Consider the following 17,783-nt stretch of genomic DNA (forward strand, 5'->3'; position numbering starts at 1 on the left):
TCCTTTCTTGCCTTCTCTTGTTCTCGTCTCTTATCACTGCCTGTACCAAGCCTCCAAGGAAAATGCAGCAAAGTCTGATAATTTCTAAACCAAAAAAAAAAAAGAAAAATATTACTTTTGTCAGCTATATTGTATTTCCCAAGTCTTCCATGGCAAAGAGGGAACACAGCCCCTCAGGAACCCTTTCTGGTGAGATGAGCGCACTGCATGTCTCAAACTCAACCATCCTTTCAACAGTGATAAGTAACACAACCGTGATCCTTTTTTTCCTGTGAGTTCTGAAGTGAAGGTCCTAAAGAAAGCTCGTCAAGGACAGTGCTCAGAAACTCCAGCAGAATCCCAGACTGATCCCAGACTGACCTCAATCTTGTATCAAAACCTAAAATTCCAGACTTCTGCCCCTTGCAAAATGCCCCAGGGCATTCCCAAGAGATAATTCAGTGGAATTGGTTTAAAGTGTTGGGATTCATTTATTTGTAACTGAGTTCAAGACTCATTAAGAATGCCAATTCCATCTCAGCAGATTTACATGTACATTTACCGAATTACAGTATGTTCGTTGTGTTTGTTCAGAAAACACACATAATAATGCAATATATGGGGAGTTGAACCTTACTCCAGCCCAAGACTTGCATTTTGACTTTTATTTTCCTCAGCAATCCTATTTTCCTATCTGTGGTCCGCCTTCCCTTAAGTCCATGTCTTCCATGGTGATTTATGATGCCTCCTAATGAGATCAAGAAAATAAATGCTGGGGAGGTCGATTACAGATGGTATCTGAGCTCAGCCTCAGAATGCTCAGATGTTTACAGGATCCTTCTCCAGTGCTCTTCAACTTCTGTTGTTATGAGTGTAAGTTCAAATTAATGCTCTTTTTTTTTCTCATTTTAACCAAAGGGAAAAAAAGAGGGGAAAAACAAAGCAAGGGCTCCAAGGGCTCCATCCCACCGAAACCCGTGGCTCTGAAGCTCTTGGTAGCACTGCGCCCATCATCAAAAAGCTGCTGGCTTAGATTCCTCCTTTTTGGATTTTAAACAATCCGAAAAATCTTCTGCTTCACAGAAGGTTTTTTGATCTACAGAGATTGTCAGAGACTCTCTGATTTTTCCCACTTCAGATCTAGTAAATTTTAAAGGCTAGTTTATAAATCTCACTGTGTTAATGTATGGTGCGGATGTTAATGGAAAACAAACTCACAGATTGAGGGGCTCAGTTTACAGAGAGGCTGCTTTGTACAGGCAATGCTGTAAGAGTCTTCTAAATCCAGGCTCAATTATTTGCTCTATCACACGTACTCATGTTCTTTTCAAGGGTCTTGTAAAGACGGATTCATTACCAATTTTGGACATCCTATATTATCACATTTAAGTCCTACTTGATGATGCTATCTTAAGGTTCAAAATGTCAGCCTGTATTTTTAAATTTAAAAAAACCCAAACAGCCAAGACAAAACCAAAATAAAACAAACAATGAAACAAACCCCCCCAAAACTAAACAAAAAAAAAGAGTTATTTGAACTGTGGAAGAAATACCCCCAAACTATGTGAAATTATATAAGCATGATGTAGATGGAGCTGCAGACAGCTTCTGCAGCCAAATTAAGAAAGCTGAGGTGAAATTCATTAACTTCTAGAATATTATGTATATTATATAATATATCATTTTAGGATATTTTTTGGTTGCTATGCATCACAGCTAGACTACAGCAAAAGCATGGACCCCTGTCAGAGTGTTTTTATTATTTGTTTTATTTTACATGGGCCTTCTTACTTTTTATTTTGTGTCTTAGACAGATGGCACTGTGGTGACTGGAATCAGAGTGTAACATCAAGTTTTGTTCCCAGTGAAGGGAATGGTGACTTTTATTTTCAAGACTAGAAAAAAGAGTATTTGGATGTGATTGTGTGTCTCAGAGATCCTAATAAACACAGTGCACAGCCCTAAATACACAGAAAATGAGTTGCTATTTCAATCCAGCCCTGGGAATTCGTCTGAATCCCCCTGTCCCAACACTAAGCCTCAGGAACTGGAATGAACGGGTCTGGTAGTACAATATATCTCCCCAAAATCTTCAATAAGTAGCTTCTTTTAGGATTTAAAGTTCATACAGTCTGTCTTCTGGGTGAACTCTGAGTGAGAATTATATCTTTTTTCCTATTTCAGTCTCTTACTTCCTATAATGGAAAGTTTGTGCTAAAGCTGCTATCCAGTGACTGAGGAATTGAAGTCACACACAAAGTGAAACATTCTGTAATTTGTTCCCTTGACAAAAAAATTGTCACTATCTTCCATTTCAGACCCCAAATGATTGCTTCATTCATTCACATTGTGCCCCAGTTTCCTGGGGCTTAAGAACATGGTTAACAGGAAAGTAAATTGAAAGGGAGTATCTTTTATATGTTGCTGACTGAGATGTTCTAATATGATGATGTGAATCCAGCTAAAAATAATAAGATTAGGCTCAAATGACTGACTAGGTCAAACAGTACACTTACTTTATTTTCTATTCCTGCTATACTAATGGAATAGGCAGAGAAAACCTAAAATAATAATATAAAAAAAATCACACCATGTTAATCACCAAAACCTTACAGTAATCCCCAGGGCTGATTAGCTCTCAGTCACTTTCCGTATCATTTGACTCCTTCTAATAAGATTAAACCAGGCTCTTTTACTTCTCATCATCATTCAGAAGGTCCTGTTGACTATTCACCTCTCTAACACTGTAATTCAACAGTGACTTTCAACGAGTTGTGGACCCAGCTTTAGATAAATCTCACCAACCACATCTGAGCCACGTACAAGCAGTGAATTATTGCAAGCTGCACTACGGTCATATTACTGTCATATTTTAGGACCAGTTCTAATCTCTTAGCCCTGTGAAATCACTACTTCTCTAACTCATGACTGAATGCTCATTCTAATGAATGAGAATTCCTACTTTAAATATGCAAACCCCTAAGATTACTGTTTCCTCTCCCTTAACCTCATCATACCAAAATCAGCATTGCTTTTTTCTGACCAGCTCAAACAGAGCACCTTGGCTGTCCATGACAAGAACTAAGAGAGTTTGCCCATCTAAAAATCACCCAGGGTCTGTGGCTCCTGGTCCCTGTGATGAAGGTAACTCTGCTGAACATGAGCTTTCACAACTCAGTGAGTGGCATTTCTACAAATGTCCCTCTAAATCATCATGGGATGATCACTTCACCTAATTGACATTCATGCCCTTTTTGTTGTATAATCTTTTGGGTCCAGGACACCTTTTTCCTTTAAGTTGATATAAGAGACTACTGAAATCATCTGCAACTCACTTTTTGTGGTTAATTCCTCCTATTTCTTAATAGCAATAATTGCTGTTACCTAATCCTACCCAGCCAGGGTCTTGGAAAGTGGAATGTGGCTCCCAAACCAAAGGGATTAAGATTCACTAAATGATGCTTCCAGACAAGGCTGTACCACAACCTGAATGAGGGCACACCCTGTAGGGAGCCGTGGCTTCCTGTCAAGGTTCCTGACATGGCAGATACTGGACTCTTCAGAAGCTGTGTGGGAAAAGAAGGTGCACATCATGCACTGGGGCCTGTTTAAATTCATAGAAAAGCTGATTTCTTTTAATTAGCCATTGGCTCCAGACCCCTGAGGAAATGCCCCCTCTCCTGCCCCAGTGGAACTGCTCCCATGCTCTTTCTACCCTATAAAGCCTTTACAGGATGAAGTGCAGCTGTGCTGAACATTACCAAACTGAGCTTTAAAAAGCACTTGCAGAAACACTTAAAAGGTGTGACAGAGACCGACAAATATTTACATTTTAAATCATTTCATTTGGCAGCCACCTAAGCAAAAAGTGACTACAGCTGTACAACTGTAGAGAGTTTGACCAAGAAATATGCACTACTCTTTTTTAATCTCAATATTGTATTGACAATTATCCTTTTCCATGTTAGTATAAATTGCCTTTACTAAAAAAATAATTAAAAATAAAATCAGTCTGCTTTTAGGGCTTTTATAATAAACAAGTCAAACCCTTTACCCACATGTTTGCCTAAAACAACCGAGCAGCAATTCAACATGCTCAACAAAAAAAATTCACAATCTAAAAACCCCAAACAGGACATCAGATTCATTAATCCCAGAAACATAATTAAAGCTTTCAGGGCAGATGATTAACAGTTGTATCAAACAAACCGTTGGACCCCTGTATATCAGCTGAGAAGAATTTCATGTCTTCTCTTAATCTTGCCAAGCACTTGCTAGATAAGCACAGGGTATTAGATTCACCTGTTACTATTTCTGTAATTCATGATGTTATCGAAATTGTTTTCTCCTAGGAAAGCACCTGCATGAGACAGTTTTATATCCCATTTCTTCAGGCTTTTTATTGTTTTATTTTTTGTCTTGAGCATCTGCTTAGCATATTCATTCACTCTCACAAAATAGGTAACTTCTCTATTATTTTTTGGTGTTTCAACACCATTCTTAAGAACAGAGAAGGCAATTTATAGTCTTATTATATGTGATATTAATATTCTTACTGCATGTCACACTGGGCCCGAAAGAGAGAGTGTTTAGTTTATCCCAAATCCATCCTTGAGAAAATAGCTTTGACCTAACGATATCCAAGCTGAAACAGGAAAAGAAGCATTAGGTACACATAGAGGCAGCATTACTACCACCACGTGCTCTGCTGTGGTGAGCATCACCTTGTTCATGTTTCTGAACAACTACAGTAAATATAACTTCATTTATTCACTTGTGTGTCTCATTTATTGCCTGTCTGAAAAATAAAGTATTGTGGTTCTGTTGGATACCCAGAGCTATTTTTAAAAATATATTGGAATTTTTAAACTTGTGCGAATTTTATAAATATTTTGGCTATGCGTTGAGAAGGGTTGTATTTAATAACACATTTAAAAAGAAATGTTAATAAGTGCAAAGCCATCTCAGCCTTTCTTCCTCTTCTGTCCCTGTGAGAGGGAGTCTGGAGCTGCACACCCTGACCTTGACCACACCATCCAGACGGAGACTTTTATCACCCCTCAGGCACAGGGCATCAAACCATTAAAAAATGCTCAGCTTCTGACCATCTGTGCTGCCTCTTCATACCCACAGAGCACAGGAATAGCCCTGCCTGCAGAAGGGTTGGGCCAAATGCTTCCCCTGCTCCAGGTCTGGTGGAGCTCTGCCAGTTTCCCAGACTTAGGCAGAAACAACCCCAAAGCAGGAAGGATGACGAGCTCCCAGCTCGGGTGACCATGTGCTACATGGGCAGCTCCAAGGTACCTCTGTCTGCAAGGCAGTGGGTGAGGCCACATCACACTTAGCAGGACACAGAACAGCTTCACCTCATGATTATGTTAGAAGAATAACTTTTAATAAAAGGCCAGGGAGGCACTGGCATCCACAGCAGAATAAATACATGTATTTTCCCCATATACATAACATCACACCAGATCCCTGTGGCTAAATTTTGGATGAGAATCTAATCAAGAATTTTCTATTTTGAGCCAGCAGCAGAAAATTTGTAGCCAATCTGGAGGCAGCATTCTTTTGCTTCACTTTGTAGGACATAAAAATGGCCTTTCTTATTTCATATTCTAATGCTGTTCTGCAGTAGTTCTATCCCCAGTCCCAGTGGGGATGTATTCAGCAATTATACCATGTATTTGAAAGTGCATCCATTTGTGTGCCTAAGAGTATCACTGCACTATTGTTAACCACAGCTGTGTAAAAATCTAGAGTCTTTTTTGTTAGTCAAAAGCATTTACTTTATGGCACATTAGGAATTTTACCAGGCAGCTTCTTCATTGCTCTCTTTTTTCACTATTTCTATGAGTGAAAACTTCTTAAATCTGTAGGGTTTATATCCTGTAAAGTACAATATGGTAGAGAGCATGGCAAATCATCAATTAGTTATAAATAAAAACACACCATGTAAATAAAAATACACAAGATATAAATTAATGATTGAAAATTATTATGAGCTGGGGAACATAGGTAAGTAGGACACAGCAACTGGAAATGCAGGGTTATTCCTGCAGTGTTTACTTTCATGGATACCACACAAGTTCCTTGTACTCTACAGGAAAATATAAAATGCAACCACAAAAAAATGCTACTGCAATATTAGAGCTCTCCAAAGAAGGTCGAGCACAAATGCCTTTTACCCAAAACAGATGGTTTTAATTATTAATCCTTATTCTGTGTTAAATATTTTAAAAACTGTAGAGCTTGTGAGAGTGTTATCTTACTCGTCTGGGTTCTGGGTTTGTTTGGGGTTTTTTTAATATCAGAAAAATACAGCTTTAAAATAGCCACAAATGCCAAGCCATGTTACTGCTTCTGACAGAACATTGGGGGGTTTTGTCTTTGAGACAAAGGTTTACAAAATTATGATATTTTAGCTGCAGTTTTTTCTTGTTCCAGGGATGGTTTCCCATCCTGAGCACTCAGCAGTGCTCAGTAGCACTCCTACCCAGGGGAAGACTTGCCACACAACCACTTAAAAAAAAAAAAACAACTTTTTCATTTCTCCTGGGACAGCAGCCATTCCCTGGAACCCTGAATGCAAAATAAAGGTGTGATCAGTGTCCTGCCAAGTAGCCAAGGGTGTGTTCAGCTGCCTCTCAGGATGCTGTTGGATAAATGGTCATTATCTCTGGCTGAAGGATTTTGTGAGGCTTCTGCAACACTGGACTCTGCTAAAAGCTCACCAAGGCCACCTGGAAAGCAGCATATCCACAATTATCCCATTGGGATGGGAAAGGAAACAACCCACATCTGCTGTCAGCGAAAATGCAGAATGCATCTCATTTTCTGGCATCACCAGGAGGGGTGGAAGTTCTGGAGAACAGCCTTAGGTGCAAAGCTTTGCTTCCCTGGGAGGTGTCACGCCCATGGAACACAGCTTAATGCACCTGTGTGTCCCAAGACAGTGCAGTTTCTTGCTATTTATAAAATGAAAATGTTAATAATAACCTATCCTACCCACTCTGATTGCTGTAAGAGAGTTGCAGAGACACAAAAATCTTTATTCTCTTGCCTTTATCTCCTCTGCCTCCAAAATGGAGAGGGAAAATACCTTTTTTTCCTGCAAGGATGAGGGTTGTCCCCATAGCTGCTGCACCCTCTCTTCATCAGGATGCAGTAAAAACGGTGGCCACAGCCTTGTTCCAAGCATATGCTCTGTTATTAGGGGAATATGAATGCCTAAGCATTATTTTAACTTGCAAATGAGAGGATATAAAATTCTGCAAAGTGAATCAGTGAGGATGGAGAGGACAGAGAAGTCACTGTGAAACTCAGTGTTACACACAAAAGTACAGACAGCTGAAGAATGCCACAACTGGGAACCATTACCATTGTTTTACTACCAGTAGTGATAATTTTTCATGGTAAAGGTATCACAAAGCTGTGTGCTCTCCCTACTAAGGGTTTTTAAATGCAGAATCTTTACAGGGAGCAGAACAAATGCTACAGGAAGAGGAAACAGCTACAAACAGCCTTGCTTTTAGCGAGACTCCATTGAAAACGGAATTTTTATTGCTCAATAAAACTTGGGACTCATTAGTTACGTCTGCCAGTGTTGATGAAAATATTGTCTGATCATTTCTTTGGGTAATGTGCATTAATCTGGGAGATAGCATCACATCTCTGAGTGAAAGCCTGACAGTGGCAGGAAGAAAACAGCTCCTAAAAACCACAACTCCAGGTGACAGAGTTATCTCAAAGCCTAAATCTTGTCAGTAGCAAAGGAGAAGCTGCAATTACTGCAAAGCAAACAAAGACAATTTTTAAGCCATGGAAGTTAACATGGCTATAAAAGTCAATATATTTACAAAGGGGAGAAGCAGAAAGAGATATAAAGGAAAGCCAGAGGGAGTATCAAACAAATTACACTTCAATTTTTATCCTGATGGTGATCAGTTACAGTAACACTGGGGTTATTTAAAGCTCTAAATACTTCTGTCACTTCCAATTGCCCTGACACATCCAGATTATACTCAATAAAATATTTTCCATGCCTGAATATCTCAGTTTAAGCTTGCTGCAAGGTTGGAACAAGCAGCTCCTTGGCTCCATATGCTTTATTTCAGTGCAGATTTCTACTGTAGCTCTGCATAACATTTTCCTCAAAACACTGGCATTACATATTCCAGAAAGGGACAGAATTAACGTGAAAAATCTTTTGTTACCACTGTGTTGGGGGGAAAAGAGGAATTGATGAAAGGCTTGTTCATCTAACCCAGCATGACTAAAAGAATTCAACATAAGTAAGCCACGAGAAATGAGGAAAAAGAAATAATGTTGGATGTGAGCCAACTACTCTTATTTTGAAAGTATACAGATGTCTGAAAACATGTGGATATACTTTCATTTAATCCTGTTTTTAATTTTACTTTAGAAGTAAAGTATTAGAAGCTGTTTATTCTGCATAGGTTAAAATGCAATAACACAAATTTTTATTCATTTCTCAAGGAGCTTTTAGCTTTGGAACTTTCTGGCTTGGTGGGCATGGCAGTTTGATGGGAAAAGGATATCACTTAGGATATGGAAAAATACCCTCAGGGGCAGAGCAGCATCACTTCCAAAATTATCAAATAGTAAAATTTTAGAAAAATGAGAGAACTTAGAATCTCTTTCTGTGGTTATTCACTTCATTCTTACGTGACTTTTCATGTTATTTTAAAGGTAACAACCAGACATTTCCCAGACTATGAAGTCTTACTCTCTCCCTCTCTTTTTCCCCTACTCTCTGAGATGTGGTGTTATTTGGGACACAATTCTAGAACTATTAAAAAACACCCCTGAAAGTGCTGGTGAATTTCAGTGGCATGAGGAAGGCTTCATGACATCAGCAGATAAAATTTCATTTTCTTATTTGTCAAGGCCTTTTCCTACTTCTGCTTTATTAATAACAATTGTGTCAATTTTCTGGTTTTACTGCTTTATTTTTTAAAATCATGTAAAACTTAAGTATTTGTGGAGGACTTTTTTTACTATTAATTGTGAGGGCAAAACAAAAGCCCCTGTTCACACTGGTTGAATTTCATACTCATTTTGGTTGCACAGGAACCTTAGTGCAATGCCTGGATATGGAGAAAAATAACAAATTATTTATCCTGTGTGTTTGTTCACACTTCTTTTGCTGCCTTTCTTCTGAATCAAAAGTAGGTAGCTTGGTATTTTTGGGTTTTTTTATGGGGGAGTGGTGTGTGGCTGAACAAAAATCTTTTTCTTCTGACTATGACCACTGTCTCCAGCATGGTTTGATGTAAAAAACTAGAGTGCTGTAACTATTTTGCTGTGTTTTGCAAACATCTTTGTGCAGAAGCGTGGAACACCTCTTCTACTAATAATCTACTTTTAATGGAATTCTGGTCACCAGTTGATTGCAGGTGCTGATGTCCTGCTGAAAAGGAAACAGCTCTGCAACACCTCAACACCAGGAGAAGCTGCAGCATCAGACACCCCTTCACATCAGACACCAGAGCATCCTCAGGAGAGGGAATCACAGCAAATCCCATCTCCAGAAATTCCTGAGGCAGCACTGAAACACCACAGTCCAACTGGGAGCCAAGGAACAGCACCATTTCCCTTATTCCACTGTGTGCATACACCACTGGTGTGTCCTTTCCATCAGTTATCTTTATACAGCCACATGTACATAAATATTACAAAAAATACCGCTTGTATGAATTTTACATATATTTTAGTCTGACACACTGCTTTCTCATTAGCTGCTACCTCAGGAGATGTTGATAGAAAAATGGAAGCCATACGATTATTTAGCTTTCTGATAACATGCCACAGGCCACTTAATGTGTACTTTTGGTTATTTTGTTCAAAAGAATAAATGAGGAACCCCAGACATAAATACTCACTTTAGAGAAGATCACAAATGCTTTTTTTGCTAGCTTTTCTAAGCAAGTTGCAAACAGAAACAGGTTCACATTATATTTCTGATCATGCTAAGTGAGAGTTTTCACCCCACAGGTGATACCAGAAGCAGGTTATTGTGCTTTGCTACTTTTTGGTTAGACTGGTTGAATTTTCTGGGATTGTTATGTTTAGAAATACAGAAAACCATTTTTATCTTCTAATACCACCTTGCAGAGAAATTCATGCTATTAATGCTTAAAATTATTACCAAAGCATCTTGGCAGTAAACTGTCTGGACCGAAATAGTTTAGACAGGCTTTATTCTGTTAATTGTGATGCTGAATCTTTGCACAGGAATGTTTTATCTGTTTTGCTGAGGCAGCAGATCCAAGGCAGATGCATCCCATGCAATGAAAGGCACTTACTCTTGGTTACAGCCCAAAACTAATTACTTGAGAACTGAAGTTCAGACAAGAATACAGGAGACTACACCATGGTACTTTGAATATTTTCAGGAGGACTCTGTGGCTCTGTCACAGTGAAATGTACCTGCTAACATGTTGCTTTAGCAGCTCTAATTAAGTGTATATTCGATCTATACATTGCCAAATTATCTTCCTACCTACTTCATGGCTGTGAAATTAAAAAACCATTACAGCTCATTGAAAGTGACAGCATCTGCTTTTAAAATAAAGATTTTGTGCTAAATGAGGGGTTGTGCCAATTACCATCCACTTTTTTTTTGGTTTTTCTTTTTTAAATCTAGCTTGTCCGTTAACCACACCAACTTCTTCCCTGCAGATTTGAATTGAGTATTGAGGTTCCATCCTCTAATTACCTGACTTCAGTAGAGTCCAGGCTGGACTGGTAATATCATTTCAGTATTTGGTTTTAATTGGCCCAATTATTGGCAATTGACCTCCACTTAACAGCTTCTAAATCAGATATAGTTGTTTCCTTTGTCGGGCTGATTAGGCGAGAAGCTGAGAGCCTTTTGTTGCCTCTCTTCATTCTCAGCCCTGGTTCCTGAGTAGGGAGGCTCCCCCTCTGCTCTCCCCATCCTCCCTGCAGCTCCAGGCTTCCCGGGAAAAGGCACCAGACCTTGTTAGGGAGGTCGTTGCCCATTAAATCTCCCTCACTGCCAATCGATTTGTCAGATCAGAGGCCCCTCTTTTGTGAGAGCCCCTCTGACAGAGTTCAGCCGGGGTCAGCCGCATTAGAAATCAGAGAACTCAAGGAGAGGGCTGAGGGTTAGTGCAGGCAGGATTGTCTGCTGCATGAGGGTGAATAGGACCTTCCAGATTTTTCTGGAAAACAGCATTCGATTAATTAGAAAAGTTTATAAACAAACAAACACCAAAAAATGGGTTAAAACCACCAAAAAAAAAAAAGGGGGGGGGGGGGTTTATTAACAATGTATATCTGGGCCACTGTAAAACCAGCAAGTGAATTCAGAGCAGTCTTCAACCGGCATAAATTTAGGACAGATTAAAGGCTTAAAGGCTTATTGATCTCTCCTGTAAGGTATCAGCACTGATAGATCTACAATTATATCATAAAGGACATAAAAGTATTGTATTAAGGACAGAAAGTCCAAACTGTATTGACACAGGGTTTGAATGCCTCATTTTCAACAAGCCAAATGACCCAATCATGGATAGTGAGACATATTTTAAGGTATACTAAACTATGCTACAATTGTAAAGCCAAGTCTTATTGTGATTAAGCCTTGTACTCTCGACGTCTGAAATTTCAAACTCACCCTTATCAAAATCTTGACACATGTATTTCTTCATATTTTTCCAGCACTCTTTGAAAGCGGCTGCCAACATGATGCCAGGAATACAACAGATGTACAGGAAAAAACCCACTTTATTCACTGGCTAAAACCACAGGCATAAAGTAAGGCTTGACCTAAAATGTATTCATACTGATAAAGTCATTCTATTAAATCTGCTAGATTCTGACTAAAGTTACATAAGAGCACAGAAATCAGAGCATTACACTGTCCTGCTGGTAGCTGATGTGATGTCCTCTCAGTTTACAAGAGCCACATCAGCCCTGGCAAACTGTCTCTGGGAGCTATTTTCCCCAAAATTTCCCTTTAAAAGAAGTTTTCTACAGAAAGACAAGTTATGGAAATATTTCACCCAGTATGTTGTGTTGCTGTGCTGTTCATTCTCCAGCTCCAAGTGCACACATCTGTGCTGAGCCCTCCATGAAACAGCTGCCTTTGGTGTTCCCCCAACCACACATTAGATCCTATTTCCTAATTTAGGAAAAGCTGGCAAACAGGGCAGCCCCTGTATGTCAGAGGGGAGTAAATATCAGACCACAGAGAAACAGGGGACTCACAGGAGCTGCTGGCTTCCAGGATTTGGGAAGCACGAAAGGGCAGCGTTTTTAAGAACTGCTCAGAGCTGGGAGTTACACAGAGCCATTCCATGAGGTTCCCCAACTGCTGTGGTGGAATGGGATTCATTCTGCTGAGCTGGGCCTCTTCCCATGGTCAGCTGGCATTTCCTGGGAAACGCAGACCACTGGGCTGGAACTAAAAGCAGTTAAAAACAGCAGGACAGGCTGCGTGCTTCACAGGGAAAACAACTTTTCACCATCCATCCAACGACAGAAAGCAAGGACAGCAGAAACCCAAGGACAGGAGGGAAAGGAACATCTTACCTTCTCAGGACAGGTAAAATAGCTTAGGTATCAAATGATGTGGGTTCTTTCTAATGCAGATATCCCAACACTTGTCAGACTCCACGGTGGGTAAACTGCAAAATGCAGAAGAAAGAAACATCCACATTTATTGAGATTTTACAATTAAAACAAACAAAAGCATGGGGAAAATCTCAGACTGTGAAATTCTCTTGTTCTGCCATGTATACTTTAAATACAGCATGCATAGTAGCAAACACATGATAGGAAATATAAGCATATTTTTACCTAGCTACCTACCCACTCATAAATAAAATAAACTTCCTGGTAATTCTGGTATTCTTTATAATAATAGTTTATTATTATAAAACTCTTTATAATTTATTATTAGAAAATTCTTTATAATAATTATTTGCATACGATTCATTAGATACTAATAATTTCCTGCAAAGAATTTAAAAAAAAAAAAAAAAATCCAGGCTTTTGCAGTGAAGTATTGCTTTGACTGAATGTTTACACAATAGAAAAAAAAAAGAAAATACAAAAGGGGAAAAAGAAAAAATAGAAAAAATAAGGAGAGTTCATCTGTTCTTAAAATAATGAGAAAGCCATTTTGGCCCAGTTCCAGTTGATAGAAACCTTCATAGCCTTTATTCAGACTAATACATTTTAAAAGTTTAACATCTATTGCTCATCCATGCTTCCCTGTAGTGACGATTTTACTAATTATATCCACTAGGAATGTACAAAGCAGGTTGCAGGTGTGCTTCAATCTAATGCAGCTATAGGTGTATATAAATATATCTACATAAAAATATGTGCATATATATTTAAGGTACCATTTTAACTATAGGAATTCCCCCCTTTAGAAGGAAAAGCAGTGAAAGCAGCTGCTGTTATTCAGAGATGAATGAAAATGCATCACTGAGATGTTTTATCAGTGGATGTTTTGGCATCTGTGGATTTTGCATTTTCACAAGGCTTCTTCCTCTCAAGCTGAAGTGGAGAAATCGTGCATTTGCTCAGCAAGGGGTGAGACCGGGAAAAAAAATTCAGGAAATTAAATGGGGAAGGAGAGGGCTTCTCTGTTTTGTAAAGTTTTTATTAGTTGTTTCATCTGCTTCTAATTAAAAATGGGTTCCAAATTAGTTCCAACACTGACTTTTTTTTGGTAACATTCTAACTTACAAAGAAGAAGAAATGTTTCCAGGAACTACAAATGATATGGTTTGTTTAAAAAAACATAGGACCCAAAGGAAACAACTAACACACCAAACTACTTTCTGCAGCTGGTAAATCTGTGCTATTACACAGCAACATTCTCATTGACAAAGTACTGAATATCCCTATTCAAACAGAATAGTTTACAGGCAAGCATATGAATAGTTCCTTTCTTTTTAACTCAAATATCACAAAAATAGAACAACTAAATGCTTAAAATACAGTGTGCGAAAATTCAGAGCACTTCTGAAAAGAAAATATATCCATGACAGAATTAAAACCCTTTTTATTGCTAGAACTGCTCACCTCTAAAACCAAGGATTTCACAACAACAGGATTTCTCACCCTACTAAATTGATAACAAACGCAAATCCCGGTGCAAATGAAAAGAACCAATAAAACTGATATCACTCCTGAAAAGACCTATAAAGTCCTGCTGGGATATGGCTTTGACTTTTTTTATAAATGGGAACTCTAAGCAGCCCATCTCAAAACACTTTTGTTTTGGGACTACACTACAATGCCTTAGTCACTTCTATGTAGCGGACCTCCAATGTAAAATCAGAGCAGTCTTTTCTCCTTAGAATCAAATAAATAGCATTTCTGTAGCTCTTGGAAAAAAGTAATAATTAGACTCATTCAGAGCACACATTTTTTGTATAATAATGCAAAAGAAAAAGAAAAAAATAAAAACAATTCAACAATTCAGTCCACTGGCTATGAGCAGGGGAAAAGGTAGAGAAATAAGTGCCCAATTTCTGTTGACTTTTAACAAAGGCTTGGTGCCTTTGTGATTTACGGACAGATAAATGCACTCTCAATAGCCTATCACTGTAATGAAAATGGAGCAAGAAATTCTGCTCTAAAAACAACCAAACAACAAATACCAGAAAAGAAAAAAATAAAGAGAAAAAAGAGAACAAGAAAAACAGGTACAGCTACACCAGGTCTCATTTCAGCCTCTTCTTCCTTTGAATCTCTTAAATCACTTCACCTGCTCAAAAGCATATTTCTACACATGCTTTTGAAAAATGTTTCCTCCAGACAATTTAAAAAATCATACCAAATCAGTCCTGAAATGGGAAATAAATGGCAGCAAAAATGTCTCAAACATTTAATAATACACCTGATCAATGACAATATAGCCATCTCTCAGACAGTGTGAAATATAAAAATGGATACTCAACAACATAATTTCCAGGTCTGGATTCCAAAAATATGTGTATTTATTTTAGAAAGTTGATTCCTTTCCAGTGCATGGCTCAGATTAAATGCCAGGGAAAACTCAAGAACTCAAAAACCTTGTGAACATATGAACAGTTGCACTGCCAGGCATAATTGTTTTCTGATGCATAGCTGGCTGCCATTTAGCACATGCCCTGGTGGAAAAGGTCACTACTTACAAAAAATAAATTCCTCACATCCTCCATTAGAGCAGGCAGCCTGCATACCAGGCAGAACAGCACAGCACCACAACAATGTATTAATACATTATTTCCTGAAGCAGGTCGCCTTCAGTTTCACCAGGCAGAGTTGTTCTTAAAATGTGATGATATTAATTAACCAGAGCGTGAATGACAAGAAAAGCAACACCAGAATGAACAGGTTTAAGTTAGTCCTGAAGATTAATCAATCATGCTTTTACTCAATTTCAGTAGTAGCCGATCAAGTAAAAAAGTCAATTTACAAAGTAAGAACCTGTTTCCCTGGATAACTTTGAAAATTGATGGGTTGAAATTAATTGTGATTTTTTTCTATAAAGTGTGACAAGTTTGGGAAGAAGTTATAGGTTTCCTAAAGAGGAAAAGGTGAGCATCTTATTGTCACAAAATGGCCTTGGACAAGTGAAAACTCAGTAATAGCTACAACTATAGCTCTTAGACGCTTATCACAAAGGCTTTTGACACAGAGACATAAAATATAAGGTTTGCACGAAAAAAATCTTTACTGAGGATTGGAAGGAAGGTTTTGACCTCATTGAAGTGAGAAGTTATTTACTAAGCAGTCAAGTGGAGGAGAGAGCTCCTAATGAAATAAAGCAGTTACATATTTACAGAAGGAAAACAACCTGTATTTAATACACAAAGTCACACCGCCTTTGCTCTGCAAGGACAGAGCTTGAAGGACTTTGGGATGAAAAATTAATTTTGCCTGTGCCCAAGTCTGCCTGTAATTTCATCAAGCACTTTGTTTTGTCTCAGTTAAGTTGCTATTTATTTATTTGAATTTCTTTGAAAATCTTGCTGTGCTGGAGCCATCATTTAACAGCAGCACGTTACTGTGTGTTTGCTGTTGCACTTAGAATGCTCCAGCCACATGCAGAATTTTTAGGGTTTTCTGCCCAGATCATTCTGTTTACTACAACCCAGAGTTTAGCTCATATCACTGACACTCACACTCTTTCTGTCAGCAGGTAAGTGATTAATTATGTTTATATGTTTAATATGTCTCTTAAATAATCCCAACATCCAGTACAATCTCAGGGTCAAAGGCATATCTGTGCTCTTCTTTTCCACAATATATGCAATAAACTTTTGAGACTCTTCTAAAAAACAAACATAAAATAACTTCTTATAAAACCTATGTAAGAAAGCTTTGAGCTACCATAGTCCCACTTTGGGTTTTCTTCCCCTTTCCTTTTTTTATGTGACCTTTGCTGAAGCCTTCCCAAATTCATTCTCTCTCCACGCTTCTGACACCATGTGATGTTCATTGCTTTCCTTAATGACCAAACAGAGATGAGAAGAATAGCAATGTGCTTAATGTTCAGCAGGAATTCATAACTACACCATCAAGTCAGTCATGACCTTACAAATTTCCATCAGGAGCTCTCTGGGACTAGCAAAAGATTTCATATTCAAATACATTATGTTGTCTCCTTCAAATATTATGCTACCCTTGCTTGGCTGTTAAATTTTACTGTTATTTAAGTAGCAAGTAAAAGACTGTGAAGTTCAATACTGACTCAAAATAGAAGACAAAAGTACTATTATTGCTGGTTTTTGTGGATACAATTTCGTGACACCACAACCTTCAAACACTACATCACAGTTGTTTTATTTGGATATGGCATTTCCGTATGATCAGGACTCTCAATTGCTTCAGTCAAAGCAGAAAATAAGTGAAGATGACAAAGGCCCTCTGTTTTCTTTATGTTTGAGCAGAAGAATCTGGGACAAAGCAGAGCAGTCCTGAGTCCATCAGAATCAGGAGACATCCAAAGAACAGCTCATTTCAGTCACAGCATAGGGGATCTTCCACATCCCTCTTCCCATTTCACCGGGACAGTTCCTCTAAATCAAGGACTCTTGATTTAGATGTCACTTCCCAACAGCAGCAATGAGTCCCATTCCCATTCCCTTCTTCCCTTTAAAAATCCTACCAATATACTGCTCCAAGCATTAGTCACTGTATGCATGATGCCTGACAGATTTACTGAATTTGTGAATTAAATCTAGCTGCAAAGAGAAAAGTTGTGATTTACGGACAAATAAATGCACTCTCAATAGCCTATCACTGTAATGAAAATGGAGCAAGAAATTCTGCTCTAAAAACAACCAAACAACAAATACCAGAAAAGAAAAAAATAAAGAGAAAAAAGAGAACAAGAAAAACAGGTACAGCTACACCAGGTCTCATTTCAGCCTCTTCTTCCTTTGAATCTCTTAAATCACTTCACCTGCTCAAAAGCATAACAGGTGGACCAGCAGTCCACCACTTCCACATTGCCTAATGGTTTGTGTCCAACATCCATCCTCCAGAGGAAGATCCCAGCTTATTTCAACCAATTTAACTGTCACGTTGTTTGCTGCAGGGACTGAACCCTTTTTGTCCTTTGCCCCAGGTGACCTTGTGCATATGGTTCAACTTGAAACCTTTTTCCTTCTAAGGTCTTCTGGGCATTTCCTTCATTAAAATGCATCAGTCCTCCTGCCTCCAAGGGAGCAGCTGCCTTTGTTTTGCTTCCCCTAATTCAGAGTCATCAGGAGCAAAACCTCTGCTTTCTCCACCAGCAGCCAGAG

General features: G+C 38.5%; 1 long non-coding RNA gene across 2 annotated transcripts in view; it reads right to left on the bottom strand.

Moving 5' to 3' along the window:
* Nucleotides 1-17,783, bottom strand: part of LOC104689378 — a 285,241-nt gene that overhangs the window by 172,427 nt on the left and 95,031 nt on the right. For both annotated transcript variants that reach the window (XR_751779.4, XR_002045405.3), the window contains exon 2: nucleotides 12,562-12,656. This is a non-coding gene — a long non-coding RNA (uncharacterized LOC104689378). The remainder of the gene's footprint in view (nucleotides 1-12,561; nucleotides 12,657-17,783) is intronic.

Source organism: Corvus cornix, chromosome 1 (assembly GCF_000738735.6).
Source record: "Corvus cornix cornix isolate S_Up_H32 chromosome 1, ASM73873v5, whole genome shotgun sequence".
Classification (NCBI taxonomy): domain Eukaryota; kingdom Metazoa; phylum Chordata; class Aves; order Passeriformes; family Corvidae; genus Corvus; species Corvus cornix.